This window comes from Hyla sarda, unplaced genomic scaffold (genome assembly GCF_029499605.1).
Source record: "Hyla sarda isolate aHylSar1 unplaced genomic scaffold, aHylSar1.hap1 scaffold_216, whole genome shotgun sequence".
Lineage (NCBI taxonomy): Eukaryota > Metazoa > Chordata > Amphibia > Anura > Hylidae > Hyla > Hyla sarda.
Window position 1 is genome coordinate 12,501 of NW_026608828.1, and position 16,170 is coordinate 28,670.

The 16,170-nt window shown below is 41.8% G+C and overlaps 5 pseudogenes; all 5 read right to left on the reverse strand.

Annotated features, from left to right (window-relative positions):
• Positions 1-3,002: 3,002 nt before the first annotated feature.
• Positions 3,003-3,105, reverse strand: LOC130319714 (U2 spliceosomal RNA; annotated as a pseudogene).
• A 1,539-nt stretch (positions 3,106-4,644) lies between these two features.
• Positions 4,645-4,747, reverse strand: LOC130319712 (U2 spliceosomal RNA; annotated as a pseudogene).
• A 4,661-nt stretch (positions 4,748-9,408) lies between these two features.
• Positions 9,409-9,511, reverse strand: LOC130319715 (U2 spliceosomal RNA; annotated as a pseudogene).
• A 1,522-nt stretch (positions 9,512-11,033) lies between these two features.
• On the reverse strand, positions 11,034-11,136 carry LOC130319708 (U2 spliceosomal RNA; annotated as a pseudogene).
• Positions 11,137-14,281: 3,145 nt separating this feature from the next.
• Positions 14,282-14,384, reverse strand: LOC130319709 (U2 spliceosomal RNA; annotated as a pseudogene).
• Between the last annotated feature and the right edge of the window lie 1,786 nt (positions 14,385-16,170).

The following is a 16,170-nucleotide window of genomic DNA, read 5'->3' on the forward strand; positions in this document are numbered from 1 at the left end:
TATCATTATTGCTAAGCAGGAAGATGGGAGTCCATTTCACTCTGATGGACCATTTTTAAATGCAATCCATAACCTGGCTTTGGCAGGAACCCTTCTTACTCCTCCTACTTGCATTTGATACTGGGTTTAGGATCTGCATAGGAAACACACACACACACACAAGCACACACTTACCTGTGTTGCCTGCTGACGCCTCCTTGGCTGTCCCCAAACGGTATAAAACCAACAGCCACGGGAAGCTGTAAGGATAGAGGACATACCTGCATCCTATTGGACTCACTTGTCTTGGTTAAATCCAGCTTATTTGAAAACCTATGGATCTGCTGCTTCTGCTCATGGCAGTGCTGCTTCTGACAAGGCTGTTCTTTGGTGGGCCTAGGTGACATCACAATCTCCATGGTTACATACACAACAAAGGTCAGATGTTGTTTACATCTGGCCATGCCAATGGTATTGAGTAGCATATCACAGTGCTAAGGGTCCTGGATGCAACAATCTTTCAATGGGGAATAGCCGCACTGAGTTTGTCAAGTGCACCCATGTTTGCAACTCCAACAATACACACATATGTATGTATGTATGTATGTATGTATGTATGTATGTATGTATGTGTATCTATCTATATCTATCTATCTCTTTCACTCTCTCTTTATGTATATATATATATATATATATATATATATATATATATATAATTTTTTTTTCTTTTATATATATATATATATATATATATATATATACATACATATATAGAGAGAAAGAGAGATGGAAATACTTTTTTAAACATGTTTTCACCTTTTTTTTTAACCTTCTTTTTTTCTTCTCTCCATGTTTTCCTCCTTTTTTCCTATGCTGCTGCTTCTTATTTTTCTTCTTTTTCAGACCCTATCATTGCACTATTGCTTATTCAATACCACCAGCAGATGGAGACACTATATTACAACATTAGTTGTGAGCAGCAGTTTGTACAAACAAATGCCTCATAGCTGATGTCCTATCCATTATTGCAATGGATGGTTGGCTGGCAACATTTGTTTTAATTATTCCAATACCACAGTACCAATGCATGGTCAATCAACAGCAATGACACCCCCATGTCAATTAACAAGATTCAGCACCCACTACCTGAAAGACAGCTACCTATCATGTCATGTCCAACCTGCACAGGTGTGCTGGTTGCTGAGCTTATTCAATTAAAGAGGACATTCAGCAGCAGCAGTCCTGTGCCTGGTCGCTCCAACAGGGGCCAGACACAAGCGGCACCACCTATTGTCTTTTGCCTGCAGTAGGGGCCCACTGGACTAGCCAGCAAGCAGCTGCAGCAGTAAATAAACAGGTAATCTTTCTTTCCAACACTGAACCCTGGTGGTGCACTTAATATATGCTACCAGATAGGGGACATATCAGATAGTAAACTGATATAAACAGACACCACATTTGATACCAGCCAAAAGGAAGAATGAGAAGTGATAACTGTGAAAGGGGAGGAACCAACGCTGTCCCCTTCACATGCACCATCACTACTTGTAGGAAGGTAGGCTGGCTGGCAGCCTCCCATACACACTCTGGCTGGGTGGCAGTCACCCACCAGTACACACAGCAGGCCCTAAACCCATATCATTATTGCTAAGCAGGAAGATGGGAGTCCATTTCACTCTGATGGACCATTTTTAAATGCAATCCATAACCTGGCTTTGGCAGGAACCCTTCTTACTCCTCCTACTTGCATTTGATACTGGGTTTAGGATCTGCATAGGAAACACACACACACACACACACACACACACACAAGCACACACTTACCTGTGTTGCCTGCTGACGCCTCCTTGGCTGTCCCCAAACGGTATAAAACCAACAGCCACGGGAAGCTGTAAGGATAGAGGACATACCTGCATCCTATTGGACTCACTTGTCTTGGTTAAATCCAGCTTATTTGAAAACTTATGGTGCTGCTGCTTCTGATCATGGCAGTGCTGCTTCTGACAAGGCTGTTCTTTGGTGGGCCTAGGTGACATCACAATCTCCATGGTTACATACACAACAAAGGTCAGATGTTGTTTACACCTGGCCATGCCAGTGGTATTGAGTAGCATATCACAGTGCTAAGGGTCCTGGATGCAACAATCTTTCAATGGGGAATAGCCGCACTGAGTTTGTCAAGTGCACCCATGTTTGCAACTCCAACAATACACACATATGTATGTATGTATGTATGTTGTATGTATGTATGTATGTATGTATGTATGTGTATCTATCTATCTATCTATCTATCTCTTTCTCTCTCTCTATATGTATGTATATATATATATATATATATATATATATATATATATAATTTTTTTTTCTTTTAAATATATATATATATATATATATATATATACATATAGAGAGAGAGAGAGAGATGGAAATACTTTTTTAAACATGTTTTCACCTTTTTTTTACCTTCTTTTTTTCTTCTCTCCATGTTTTCCTTCTTTCCTCCTTTTTTCCTATGCAGCTGCTTCTTATTTTACTCCTTTTTCAGACCCTATCATTGCACTATTGCTTATTCAATACCACCAGCAGATGGAGACACTATATTACAACATTAGTCGTGAGCAGCAGTTTGTACAAACAAATGCCTCATAGCTGATGTCCTATCCATTATTGCAATGGATGGCTGGCTGGCAACATTTGTTTTAATTATTCCAATACCACAGTACCAATGCATGGTCAATCAACAGCAATGACACCCCCATGTCAATTAACAAGATTCAGCACCCACTACCTGAAAGACAGCTACCTATCATGTCATGTCCAACCTGCACAGGTGTGCTGGTTGCTGAGCTTATTCAATTAAAGAGGACATTCAGCAGCAGCAGTCCTGTGCCTGGTCGCTCCAACAGGGGCCAGACACAAGCGGCACCACCTATTGTCTTTTGCCTGCAGTAGGGGCCCACTGGACTAGCCAGCAAGCAGCTGCAGCAAATAAACAGGTAATCTTTCTTTCCAACACTGAACCCTGGTGGTGCATTTAATATATGCTACCAGATAGGGGACATATCAGATATTAAACTGATATAAACAGACACCACATTTGATACCAGCCAAAAGGAAGAATGAGAAGTGATAACTGTGAAAGGGGAGGAACCAACGCTGTCCCCTTCACATGCACCATCACTACTTGTAGGAAGGTAGGCTGGCTGGCAGCCTCCCATACACACTCTGGCTGGGTGGCAGTCACCCACCAGTACACACAGCATGCCCTAAACCCATATCATTATTGCTAAGCAGGAAGATGGGAGTCCATTTCACTCTGATGGACCATTTTTAAATGCAATCCATAACCTGGCTTTGGCAGGAACCCTTCTTACTCCTCCTACTTGCATTTGATACTGGGTTTAGGATCTGCATAGGAAACACACACACACACACACACACAAGCACACACTTACCTGTGTTGCCTGCTGACGCCTCCTTGGCTGTCCCCAAACGGTATAAAACCAACAGCCACGGGAAGCTGTAAGGATAGAGGACATACCTGCATCCTATTGGACTCACTTGTCTTGGTTAAATCCAGCTTATTTGAAAACTTATGGTGCTGCTGCTTCTGATCATGGCAGTGCTGCTTCTGACAAGGCTGTTCTTTGGTGGGCCTAGGTGACATCACAATCTCCATGGTTACATACACAACAAAGGTCAGATGTTGTTTACACCTGGCCATGCCAGTGGTATTGAGTAGCATATCACAGTGCTAAGGGTCCTGGATGCAACAATCTTTCAATGGGGAATAGCCGCACTGAGTTTGTCAAGTGCACCCATGTTTGCAACTCCAACAATACACACATATGTATGTATGTATGTATGTATGTATGTATGTATGTATGTATGTGTATCTATGTATGTGTATCTATGTGTATCTATCTATATCTATCTATCTCTTTCACTCTCTCTTTATGTATATATATATATATATATATATATATAATTTTTTTTTCTTTTATATATATATATATATATATATATATATATATATATATATATACATACATATATAGAGAGAAAGAGAGATGGAAATACTTTTTTAAACATGTTTTCACCTTTTTTTTTAACCTTCTTTTTTTCTTCTCTCCATGTTTTCCTCCTTTTTTCCTATGCTGCTGCTTCTTATTTTTCTTCTTTTTCAGACCCTATCATTGCACTATTGCTTATTCAATACCACCAGCAGATGGAGACACTATATTACAACATTAGTTGTGAGCAGCAGTTTGTACAAACAAATGCCTCATAGCTGATGTCCTATCCATTATTGCAATGGATGGTTGGCTGGCAACATTTGTTTTTATTATTCCAATACCACAGTACCAATGCATGGTCAATCAACAGCAATGACACCCCCATGTCAATTAACAAGATTCAGCACCCACTACCTGAAAGACAGCTACCTATCATGTCATGTCCAACCTGCACAGGTGTGCTGGTTGCTGAGCTTATTCAATTAAAGAGGACATTCAGCAGCAGCAGTCCTGTGCCTGGTCGCTCCAACAGGGGCCAGACACAAGCGGCACCACCTATTGTCTTTTGCCTGCAGTAGGGGCCCACTGGACTAGTCAGCAAGCAGCTGCAGCAAATAAACAGGTAATCTTTCTTTACAACACTGAACCCTGGTGGTGCATTTAATATATGCTACCAGATAGGGGACATATCAGATATTAAACTGATATAAACAGACACCACATTTGATACCAGCCAAAAGGAAGAATGAGAAGTGATAACTGTGAAAGGGGAGGAACCAACGCTGTCCCCTTCACATGCACCATCACTACTTGTAGGAAGGGAGGCTGGCTGGCAGCCTCCCATACACACTCTGGCTGGGTGGCAGTCACCCACCAGTACACACAGCAGACCCTAAACCCATATCATTATTGCTAAGCAGGAAGATGGGAGTCCATTTCACTCTGATGGACCATTTTTAAATGCAATCCATAACCTGGCTTTGGCAGGAACCCTTCTTACTCCTCCTACTTGCATTTGATACTGGGTTTAGGATCTGCATAGGAAACACACACACACACACACACACACAAGCACACACTTACCTGTGTTGCCTGCTGACGCCTCCTTGGCTGTCCCCAAACGGTATAAAACCAACAGCCACGGGAAGCTGTAAGGATAGAGGACATACCTGCATCCTATTGGACTCACTTGTCTTGGTTAAATCCAGCTTATTTGAAAACCTATGGATCTGCTGCTTCTGCTCATGGCAGTGCTGCTTCTGACAAGGCTGTTCTTTGGTGGGCCTAGGTGACATCACAATCTCCATGGTTACATACACAACAAAGGTCAGATGTTGTTTACACCTGGCCATGCCAGTGGTATTGAGTAGCATATCACAGTGCTAAGGGTCCTGGATGCAACAATCTTTCAATGGGGAATAGCCGCACTGAGTTTGTCAAGTGCACCCATGTTTGCAACTCCAACAATACACACATATGTATGTATGTATGTATGTATGTATGTATCTATGTATCTATCTATCTATCTATCTCTTTCTCTCTTTCTATATGTATATATATATATATATATATATATATATTTATAGAGAGAGAGAGAGAGATGGAAATACTTTTTTAAACATGTTTTCACCTTTTTTTTTAACCTTCTTTTTTTCTTCTCTCCATATTTTCCTTCTTTCCTCCTTTTTTCCTATGCTGCTGCTTCTTATTTTTCTTCTTTTTCAGACCCTATCATTGCACTATTGCTTATTCAATACCACCAGCAGATGGAGACACTATATTACAACATTAGTTGTGAGCAGCAGTTTGTACAAACAAATGCCTCATAGCTGATGTCCTATCCATTATTGCAATGGATGATTGGCTGGCAACATTTGTTTTAATTATTCCAATACCACAGTACCAATGCATGGTCAATCAACAGCAATGACACCCCCATGTCAATTAACAAGATTCAGCACCCACTACCTGAAAGACAGCTACCTATCATGTCATGTCCAACCTGCACAGGTGTGCTGGTTGCTGAGCTTATTCAATTAAAGAGGACATTCAGCAGCAGCAGTCCTGTGCCTGGTCGCTCCAACAGGGGCCAGACACAAGCGGCACCACCTATTGTCTTTTGCCTGCAGTAGGGGCCCACTGGACTAGCCAGCAAGCAGCTGCAGCAGTAAATAAACAGGTAATCTTTCTTTCCAACACTGAACCCTGGTGGTGCATTTAATATATGCTACCAGATAGGGGACATATCAGATAGTAAACTGATATAAACAGACACCACATTTGATACCAGCCAAAAGGAAGAATGAGAAGTGATAACTGTGAAAGGGGAGGAACCAACGCTGTCCCCTTCACATGCACCATCACTACTTGTAGGAAGGTAGGCTGGCTGGCAGCCTCCCATACACACTCTGGCTGGGTGGCAGTCACCCACCAGTACACACAGCAGGCCCTAAACCCATATCATTATTGCTAAGCAGGAAGATGGGAGTCCATTTCACTCTGATGGACCATTTTTAAATGCAATCCATAACCTGGCTTTGGCAGGAACCCTTCTTACTCCTCCTACTTGCATTTGATACTGGGTTTAGGATCTGCATAGGAAACACACACACACACACACACACACACACAAGCACACACTTACCTGTGTTGCCTGCTGACGCCTCCTTGGCTGTCCCCAAACGGTATAAAACCAACAGCCACGGGAAGCTGTAAGGATAGAGGACATACCTGCATCCTATTGGACTCACTTGTCTTGGTTAAATCCAGCTTATTTGAAAACCTATGGATCTGCTGCTTCTGCTCATGGCAGTGCTGCTTCTGACAAGGCTGTTCTTTGGTGGGCCTAGGTGACATCACAATCTCCATGGTTACATACACAACAAAGGTCAGATGTTGTTTACACCTGGCCATGCCAGTGGTATTGAGTAGCATATCACAGTGCTAAGGGTCCTGGATGCAACAATCTTTCAATGGGGAATAGCCGCACTGAGTTTGTCAAGTGCACCCATGTTTGCAACTCCAACAATACACACATATGTATGTATGTATGTATGTATGTATGTATGTATGTATCTATGTATCTATCTATCTATCTATCTATATCTTTCTCTCTTTCTATATGTATATATATATATATATATATATATATATATATATATATATATATTTATAGAGAGAGAGAGAGAGATGGAAATACTTTTTTAAACATGTTTTCACCTTTTTTTTTAACCTTTTTTTCTTCTCTCCATGTTTTCCTTCTTTCCTCCTTTTTTCCTATGCTGCTGCTTCTTATTTTTCTTTTTTTTCAGACCCTATCATTGCACTATTGCTTATTCAATACCACCAGCAGATGGAGACACTATATTACAACATTAGTTGTGAGCAGCAGTTTGTACAAACAAATGCCTCATAGCTGATGTCCTATCCATTATTGCAATGGATGGTTGGCTGGCAACATTTGTTTTAATTATTCCAATACCACAGTACCAATGCATGGTCAATCAACAGCAATGACACCCCCATGTCAATTAACAAGATTCAGCACCCACTACCTGAAAGACAGCTACCTATCATGTCATGTCCAACCTGCACAGGTGTGCTGGTTGCTGAGCTTATTCAATTAAAGAGGACATTCAGCAGCAGCAGTCCTGTGCCTGGTCGCTCCAACAGGGGCCAGACACAAGCGGCACCACCTATTGTCTTTTGCCTGCAGTAGGGGCCCACTGGACTAGCCAGCAAGCAGCTGCAGCAGTAAATAAACAGGTAATCTTTCTTTCCAACACTGAACCCTGGTGGTGCACTTAATATATGCTACCAGATAGGGGACATATCAGATAGTAAACTGATATAAACAGACACCACATTTGATACCAGCCAAAAGGAAGAATGAGAAGTGATAACTGTGAAAGGGGAGGAACCAACGCTGTCCCCTTCACATGCACCATCACTACTTGTAGGAAGGTAGGCTGGCTGGCAGCCTCCCATACACACTCTGGCTGGGTGGCAGTCACCCACCAGTACACACAGCAGGCCCTAAACCCATATCATTATTGCTAAGCAGGAAGATGGGAGTCCATTTCACTCTGATGGACCATTTTTAAATGCAATCCATAACCTGGCTTTGGCAGGAACCCTTCTTACTCCTCCTACTTGCATTTGATACTGGGTTTAGGATCTGCATAGGAAACACACACACACACAAGCACACACTTACCTGTGTTGCCTGCTGACGCCTCCTTGGCTGTCCCCAAACGGTATAAAACCAACAGCCACGGGAAGCTGTAAGGATAGAGGACATACCTGCATCCTATTGGACTCACTTGTCTTGGTTAAATCCAGCTTATTTGAAAACTTATGGTGCTGCTGCTTCTGATCATGGCAGTGCTGCTTCTGACAAGGCTGTTCTTTGGTGGGCCTAGGTGACATCACAATCTCCATGGTTACATACACAACAAAGGTCAGATGTTGTTTACACCTGGCCATGCCAGTGGTATTGAGTAGCATATCACAGTGCTAAGGGTCCTGGATGCAACAATCTTTCAATGGGGAATAGCCGCACTGAGTTTGTCAAGTGCACCCATGTTTGCAACTCCAACAATACACACATATGTATGTATGTATGTTGTATGTATGTATGTATGTATGTATGTGTATCTATCTATCTATCTATCTATCTCTTTCTCTCTCTCTATATGTATATATATATATATATATATATATATATATAATTTTTTTTTCTTTTAAATATATATATATATATATATATATATATATATATATATATATATACATATATAGAGAGAGAGAGAGATGGAAATACTTTTTTAAACATGTTTTCACCTTTTTTTTACCTTGTTTTTTTCTTCTCTCCATGTTTTCCTTCTTTCCTCCTTTTTTCCTATGCTGCTGCTTCTTATTTTACTCCTTTTTCAGACCCTATCATTGCACTATTGCTTATTCAATACCACCAGCAGATGGAGACACTATATTACAACATTAGTCGTGAGCAGCAGTTTGTACAAACAAATGCCTCATAGCTGATGTCCTATCCATTATTGCAATGGATGGCTGGCTGGCAACATTTGTTTTAATTATTCCAATACCACAGTACCAATGCATGGTCAATCAACAGCAATGACACCCCCATGTCAATTAACAAGATTCAGCACCCACTACCTGAAAGACAGCTACCTATCATGTCATGTCCAACCTGCACAGGTGTGCTGGTTGCTGAGCTTATTCAATTAAAGAGGACATTCAGCAGCAGCAGTCCTGTGCCTGGTCGCTCCAACAGGGGCCAGACACAAGCGGCACCACCTATTGTCTTTTGCCTGCAGTAGGGGCCCACTGGACTAGCCAGCAAGCAGCTGCAGCAAATAAACAGGTAATCTTTCTTTCCAACACTGAACCCTGGTGGTGCATTTAATATATGCTACCAGATAGGGGACATATCAGATATTAAACTGATATAAACAGACACCACATTTGATACCAGCCAAAAGGAAGAATGAGAAGTGATAACTGTGAAAGGGGAGGAACCAACGCTGTCCCCTTCACATGCACCATCACTACTTGTAGGAAGGTAGGCTGGCTGGCAGCCTCCCATACACACTCTGGCTGGGTGGCAGTCACCCACCAGTACACACAGCAGGCCCTAAACCCATATCATTATTGCTAAGCAGGAAGATGGGAGTCCATTTCACTCTGATGGACCATTTTTAAATGCAATCCATAACCTGGCTTTGGCAGGAACCCTTCTTACTCCTCCTACTTGCATTTGATACTGGGTTTAGGATCTGCATAGGAAACACACACACACACACACACACACACACACACACACAAGCACACACTTACCTGTGTTGCCTGCTGACGCCTCCTTGGCTGTCCCCAAACGGTATAAAACCAACAGCCACGGGAAGCTGTAAGGATAGAGGACATACCTGCATCCTATTGGACTCACTTGTCTTGGTTAAATCCAGCTTATTTGAAAACTTATGGTGCTGCTGCTTCTGATCATGGCAGTGCTGCTTCTGACAAGGCTGTTCTTTGGTGGGCCTAGGTGACATCACAATCTCCATGGTTACATACACAACAAAGGTCAGATGTTGTTTACACCTGGCCATGCCAGTGGTATTGAGTAGCATATCACAGTGCTAAGGGTCCTGGATGCAACAATCTTTCAATGGGGAATAGCCGCACTGAGTTTGTCAAGTGCACCCATGTTTGCAACTCCAACAATACACACATATGTATGTATGTATGTTGTATGTATGTATGTATGTATGTATGTGTATCTATCTATCTATCTATCTATCTCTTTCTCTCTCTCTATATGTATATATATATATATATATATATATATATTTTTTTTTTCTTTTAAATATATATATATATAAATATATATATATATACATATATAGAGAGAGAGAGAGATGGAAATACTTTTTTAAACATGTTTTCACCTTTTTTTTACCTTCTTTTTTTCTTCTCTCCATGTTTTCCTTCTTTCCTCCTTTTTTCCTATGCTGCTGCTTCTTATTTTACTCCTTTTTCAGACCCTATCATTGCACTATTGCTTATTCAATACCACCAGCAGATGGAGACACTATATTACAACATTAGTCGTGAGCAGCAGTTTGTACAAACAAATGCCTCATAGCTGATGTCCTATCCATTATTGCAATGGATGGCTGGCTGGCAACATTTGTTTTAATTATTCCAATACCACAGTACCAATGCATGGTCAATCAACAGCAATGACACCCCCATGTCAATTAACAAGATTCAGCACCCACTACCTGAAAGACAGCTACCTATCATGTCATGTCCAACCTGCACAGGTGTGCTGGTTGCTGAGCTTATTCAATTAAAGAGGACATTCAGCAGCAGCAGTCCTGTGCCTGGTCGCTCCAACAGGGGCCAGACACAAGCGGCACCACCTATTGTCTTTTGCCTGCAGTAGGGGCCCACTGGACTAGCCAGCAAGCAGCTGCAGCAAATAAACAGGTAATCTTTCTTTCCAACACTGAACCCTGGTGGTGCATTTAATATATGCTACCAGATAGGGGACATATCAGATATTAAACTGATATAAACAGACACCACATTTGATACCAGCCAAAAGGAAGAATGAGAAGTGATAACTGTGAAAGGGGAGGAACCAACGCTGTCCCCTTCACATGCACCATCACTACTTGTAGGAAGGTAGGCTGGCTGGCAGCCTCCCATACACACTCTGGCTGGGTGGCAGTCACCCACCAGTACACACAGCAGGCCCTAAACCCATATCATTATTGCTAAGCAGGAAGATGGGAGTCCATTTCACTCTGTTGGACCATTTTTAAATGCAATCCATAACCTGGCTTTGGCAGGAACCCTTCTTACTCCTCCTACTTGCATTTGATACTGGGTTTAGGATCTGCATAGGAAACACACACACACACACACACACAAGCACACACTTACCTGTGTTGCCTGCTGACGCCTCCTTGGCTGTCCCCAAACGGTATAAAACCAACAGCCACGGGAAGCTGTAAGGATAGAGGACATACCTGCATCCTATTGGACTCACTTGTCTTGGTTAAATCCAGCTTATTTGAAAACCTATGGATCTGCTGCTTCTGCTCATGGCAGTGCTGCTTCTGACAAGGCTGTTCTTTGGTGGGCCTAGGTGACATCACAATCTCCATGGTTACATACACAACAAAGGTCAGATGTTGTTTACACCTGGCCATGCCAGTGGTATTGAGTAGCATATCACAGTGCTAAGGGTCCTGGATGCAACAATCTTTCAATGGGGAATTGCCGCACTGAGTTTGTCAAGTGCACCCATGTTTGCAACTCCAACAATACACACATATGTATGTATGTATGTATGTATGTATGTATGTATGTATGTATGTATGTATCTATCTATCTATCTATCTATCTATCTATCTATCTATCTATGTATCTATGTATCTATCTATCTATCTCTTTCTCTCTTTCTATATGTATATATATATATATATATATATATATATATATATATATATTTATAGAGAGAGATGGAAATACTTTTTTAAACATGTTTTCACCTTTTTTTTTAACCTTCTTTTTTTCTTCTCTCCATGTTTTCCTTCTTTCCTCCTTTCCTCCTTTTTTCCTATGCTGCTGCTTCTTATTTTTCTTCTTTTTCAGACCCTATCATTGCACTATTGCTTATTCAATACCACCAGCAGATGGAGACACTATATTACAACATTAGTTGTGAGCAGCAGTTTGTACAAACAAATGCCTCATAGCTGATGTCCTATCCATTATTGCAATGGATGATTGGCTGGCAACATTTGTTTTAATTATTCCAATACCACAGTACCAATGCATGGTCAATCAACAGCAATGACACCCCCATGTCAATTAACAAGATTCAGCACCCACTACCTGAAAGACAGCTACCTATCATGTCATGTCCAACCTGCACAGGTGTGCTGGTTGCTGAGCTTATTCAATTAAAGAGGACATTCAGCAGCAGCAGTCCTGTGCCTGGTCGCTCCAACAGGGGCCAGACACAAGCGGCACCACCTATTGTCTTTTGCCTGCAGTAGGGGCCCACTGGACTAGCCAGCAAGCAGCTGCAGCAGTAAATAAACAGGTAATCTTTCTTTCCAACACTGAACCCTGGTGGTGCACTTAATATATGCTACCAGATAGGGGACATATCAGATAGTAAACTGATATAAACAGACACCACATTTGATACCAGCCAAAAGGAAGAATGAGAAGTGATAACTGTGAAAGGGGAGGAACCAACGCTGTCCCCTTCACATGCACCATCACTACTTGTAGGAAGGTAGGCTGGCTGGCAGCCTCCCATACACACTCTGGCTGGGTGGCAGTCACCCACCAGTACACACAGCAGGCCCTAAACCCATACCATTATTGCTAAGCAGGAAGATGGGAGTCCATTTCACTCTGATGGACCATTTTTAAATGCAATCCATAACCTGGCTTTGGCAGGAACCCTTCTTACTCCTCCTACTTGCATTTGATACTGGGTTTAGGATCTGCATAGGAAACACACACACACACACACACACAAGCACACACTTACCTGTGTTGCCTGCTGACGCCTCCTTGGCTGTCCCCAAACGGTATAAAACCAACAGCCACGGGAAGCTGTAAGGATAGAGGACATACCTGCATCCTATTGGACTCACTTGTCTTGGTTAAATCCAGCTTATTTGAAAACCTATGGATCTGCTGCTTCTGCTCATGGCAGTGCTGCTTCTGACAAGGCTGTTCTTTGGTGGGCCTAGGTGACATCACAATCTCCATGGTTACATACACAACAAAGGTCAGATGTTGTTTACACCTGGCCATGCCAGTGGTATTGAGTAGCATATCACAGTGCTAAGGGTCCTGGATGCAACAATCTTTCAATGGGGAATAGCCGCACTGAGTTTGTCAAGTGCACCCATGTTTGCAACTCCAACAATACACACATATGTATGTATGTATGTTGTATGTATGTATGTATGTATGTATGTGTATCTATCTATCTATCTATCTATCTCTTTCTCTCTCTCTATATGTATATATATATATATATATATATATAATTTTTTTTTCTTTTAAATATATATATATATATATATATATATATATATATATATATACATATATATAGAGAGAGAGAGAGATGGAAATACTTTTTTAAACATGTTTTCACCTTTTTTTTACCTTGTTTTTTTCTTCTCTCCATGTTTTCCTTCTTTCCTCCTTTTTTCCTATGCTGCTGCTTCTTATTTTACTCCTTTTTCAGACCCTATCATTGCACTATTGCTTATTCAATACCACCAGCAGATGGAGACACTATATTACAACATTAGTCGTGAGCAGCAGTTTGTACAAACAAATGCCTCATAGCTGATGTCCTATCCATTATTGCAATGGATGGCTGGCTGGCAACATTTGTTTTAATTATTCCAATACCACAGTACCAATGCATGGTCAATCAACAGCAATGACACCCCCATGTCAATTAACAAGATTCAGCACCCACTACCTGAAAGACAGCTACCTATCATGTCATGTCCAACCTGCACAGGTGTGCTGGTTGCTGAGCTTATTCAATTAAAGAGGACATTCAGCAGCAGCAGTCCTGTGCCTGGTCGCTCCAACAGGGGCCAGACACAAGCGGCACCACCTATTGTCTTTTGCCTGCAGTAGGGGCCCACTGGACTAGCCAGCAAGCAGCTGCAGCAAATAAACAGGTAATCTTTCTTTCCAACACTGAACCCTGGTGGTGCATTTAATATATGCTACCAGATAGGGGACATATCAGATATTAAACTGATATAAACAGACACCACATTTGATACCAGCCAAAAGGAAGAATGAGAAGTGATAACTGTGAAAGGGGAGGAACCAACGCTGTCCCCTTCACATGCACCATCACTACTTGTAGGAAGGTAGGCTGGCTGGCAGCCTCCCATACACACTCTGGCTGGGTGGCAGTCACCCACCAGTACACACAGCAGGCCCTAAACCCATATCATTATTGCTAAGCAGGAAGATGGGAGTCCATTTCACTCTGATGGACCATTTTTAAATGCAATCCATAACCTGGCTTTGGCAGGAACCCTTCTTACTCCTCCTACTTGCATTTGATACTGGGTTTAGGATCTGCATAGGAAACACACACACACACACACACACACACACAAGCACACACTTACCTGTGTTGTCTGCTGACGCCTCCTTGGCTGTCCCCAAACGGTATAAAACCAACAGCCACGGGAAGCTGTAAGGATAGAGGACATACCTGCATCCTATTGGACTCACTTGTCTTGGTTAAATCCAGCTTATTTGAAAACTTATGGTGCTGCTGCTTCTGATCATGGCAGTGCTGCTTCTGACAAGGCTGTTCTTTGGTGGGCCTAGGTGACATCACAATCTCCATGGTTACATACACAACAAAGGTCAGATGTTGTTTACACCTGGCCATGCCAGTGGTATTGAGTAGCATATCACAGTGCTAAGGGTCCTGGATGCAACAATCTTTCAATGGGGAATAGCCGCACTGAGTTTGTCAAGTGCACCCATGTTTGCAACTCCAACAATACACACATATGTATGTATGTATGTATGTATGTATGTATGTATATCTATCTATATCTATCTATATCTATCTATATCTATCTATATCTATCTATATCTATCTATCTCTTTCACTCTCTCTTTATGTATATATATATATATATATATATATATATATATATATATATACATATATAGAGAGAAAGAGAGATGGAAATACTTTTTTAAACATGTTTTCACCTTTTTTTTTAACCTTCTTTTTTTCTTCTCTCCATGTTTTCCTCCTTTTTTCCTATGCTGCTGCTTCTTATTTTTCTTCTTTTTCAGACCCTATCATTGCACTATTGCTTATTCAATACCACCAGCAGATGGAGACACTATATTACAACATTAGTTGTGAGCAGCAGTTTGTACAAACAAATGCCTCATAGCTGATGTCCTATCCATTATTGCAATGGATGGTTGGCTGGCAACATTTGTTTTTATTATTCCAATACCACAGTACCAATGCATGGTCAATCAACAGCAATGACACCCCCATGTCAATTAACAAGATTCAGCACCCACTACCTGAAAGACAGCTACCTATCATGTCATGTCCAACCTGCACAGGTGTGCTGGTTGCTGAGCTTATTCAATTAAAGAGGACATTCAGCAGCAGCAGTCCTGTGCCTGGTCGCTCCAACAGGGGCCAGACACAAGCGGCACCACCTATTGTCTTTTGCCTGCAGTAGGGGCCCACTGGACTAGCCAGCAAGCAGCTGCAGCAGATAAACAGGTAATCTTTCTTTCCAACACTGAACCCTGGTGGTGCACTTAATATATGCTACCAGATAGGGGACATATCAGATATTAAACTGATATAAACAAACACCACATTTGATACCAGCCAAAAGGAAGAATGAGAAGTGATAACTGTGAAAGGGGAGGAACCAACGCTGTCCCCTTCACATGCACCATCACTACTTGTAGGAAGGGAGGCTGGCTGGCAGCCTCCCATACACACTCTGGCTGGGTGGCAGTCACCCACCAGTACACACAGCAGACCCTAAACCCATATCATTATTGCTAAGCAGGAAGATGGGAGTCC